The following is a 2,500-nucleotide window of genomic DNA, read 5'->3' as shown; positions in this document are numbered from 1 at the left end:
TCCTTTCTCCTAAGTTATCTCTCTCTCTCTCTCTCTCTCTCTCTCTCTCCTCTCTCTCTCTCTCTCTCAAAGACAGCACTTTCTTATAATCTAAAGATTTCGTTTCTCTCTCTCTCACTCTCTCTCTGCTAGCTTTCTTTCACCTATCTCTCTCCTCTCTCTCTCTCTCTCAGCTAGCTTTCTTTCACCTATTTTCTCTCTCTCTCCTCTCTCTCTCTCTCAAAGACAGCACTTTCTTATAATCTAAAGATTTCGTTTCTCTCTCTCTCTCTCTCTCTCTCTCCTCTCTCTCTCTCTCTCTCTCTCTCTCTCTCCTCTCTCATCTCTCTCTCTCTATACACATGGAGATTATAAGAATTGCTCTGAAGGAAAATAAACTCCAATGGGAGTAAATAGCTACTTGCCCTTGAAAATAAAAATAAGGTCTGCTGGACTGCGGGTTCGAACCCGCTCAGGCGCGATAGTTCTTTGTTGTGTCTGCAACGTCGGCCATCCTTTCTGAGGCTATAGGAGTACCTTCTGAGTCATCAGCAGCCATTGCCTGGTGCTCGCTGGTGATGTAGAAGGAGCTTTGGCACGGATCATATGTATGGTCATGGCTCATTGTCCTGATAGGGCATTATCAACGTCCCTTGCCATTCATGGGTGACCTTTGAACCCTTTAAACGGATAAATTGTCTTATGTGAACATAATTCTTCGTAGATGGAATAAAGCTTTTTGAAGAATAGTAGAATGTAGAAATAAAACGGAGACTATCATCATCATCACTTACGCTTATTGACGCAAAGAGCCTCAGTTAGATTTCGCTAGTCGTCTCTCTCTTTAGCTTTTAATTCAATACTTCTCCATTCATCCTCTCTTACTTCACGTTCATAGTCCTTTAGTAATGTAAGCCTGGGGCTTCTAAATCTTGTGAAGTGCCTTGTGGAGCCCAGCTGAACGTTTGGTGAACTAATCTCTCTCAGGTAGTGCGAAGAGCCTGCCCAAACCATCTCCATCTACCCCTCACCATGATCTCATCCCACCTATGGCACTCGGAATAAAACACAAAATGAAATTTTGTAATGGAAATTTGAATTCAAGGGTGGAAGAGTAACAAAGTAAAAACAAAAGATTAATAATTATCACAGAGGAATGGTATTACTTCAGGAATTTATGAGAAGTTTAAATAGATGGTAGTTTGGATCTAGGCTGGTGAGAATGTTTGATAATTTAAAGGGCTGACTCGAGTCTTCCAACCAGTGTGGGTTCGAATTCATGCATGAGGAATTTCCTTTCATTTCCGTTCAGAATTCAAGGCTTTCAGTGTGAACACATCTGAAAAAAAAAATTAAGAAATCGAGAAAAATATATATATATATCTATGTATATATATGTATATATATACAACATTATATATATATATATATATGTATATATATATATATATATATAGAGAGAGAGAGAGAGAGAGAGAGAGAGAGAGAGAGAGAGAGATTAGTTCACCAAACTTTCAACTGGAGTACGAGAGAGAGAGAGGAGAGAGAGAGAGAGAGAGAGAGAGAGAGAGAGAGAGAGAGATTAGTTCACCAAACTTTCAACTGGAGTACAAAGGGCACTAGAAGAGTTGGAAGACCCAGGCCTACATGGCTGAGGACTATGAAGCGTGAAGTAGGAGATGATGAATGGAGAAGTATTGAATTAAAAGCTCAAGATAGAGACGACTGCCGAAATCTAACCGAGGCCTTTTGCATCAGTAGGCGTAGGAGATGATGATGATGATATATATGTACGCATATATGTATCCCCTTCTGAGTGGGGATACCTTAACGCGGTGAAAGGGTTCGTGTATCGCCATGATTACCAAAGCTGTACTAGTTAGTGCCACCCATACTAGGTTGGTTTGCTGTGAGAATCAGAGGAAAGTCTTCCACCGTCACCAATCTGCACTGGCTGGCCTGACGATGAAAACTGGCCAAACCCCAGACATGAATTGTATTGGTTGTTGTGCTATATATATATATATATATATATATATATATATATATATATATATATATATATATATATAACGGAAATTGTTTTTTTTTATGATTTTCGTCAACGTGTTGCACCATCGCCGGGAAACTGTAAGCACTAAAGTGGGCCTCGTTATTTTGACAGCGTGCGACAGCAACTACTGCTGCAATACAGCATGGAAGTCTTAAAATGCAACTAAAGTGTGAAAGCCTTCAAGGGGAGAGAGAGAGAGAGAGAGAGAGAGAGAGAGAGAGAGAGAGAGAGAGAGAGAGAGAGAGAGAGAGAGAGAGTGGCCCTCTCCTTGGGCTGATTGTCACTTCAATTCAGCCGCAATTTTCTAGCAAGATTGGATAGAGCCTTTTCCTCTTCCCCCTTCCCCTCCCCCCTTCCCCTCCCCCTACTTACTCCCCCTCCCTCTTCTTCCTCATCGTCCTCGACGTCGTTGTCAATCCCCTTCCCCCCCCCCCTCAGCCAACACTTTCCTTTTTCCTTCACTCCAAC

Source organism: Palaemon carinicauda, chromosome 20, assembly GCF_036898095.1.
Source record: "Palaemon carinicauda isolate YSFRI2023 chromosome 20, ASM3689809v2, whole genome shotgun sequence".
NCBI lineage: Eukaryota > Metazoa > Arthropoda > Malacostraca > Decapoda > Palaemonidae > Palaemon > Palaemon carinicauda.
Note: the sequence above shows the minus strand (reverse complement) of the source record.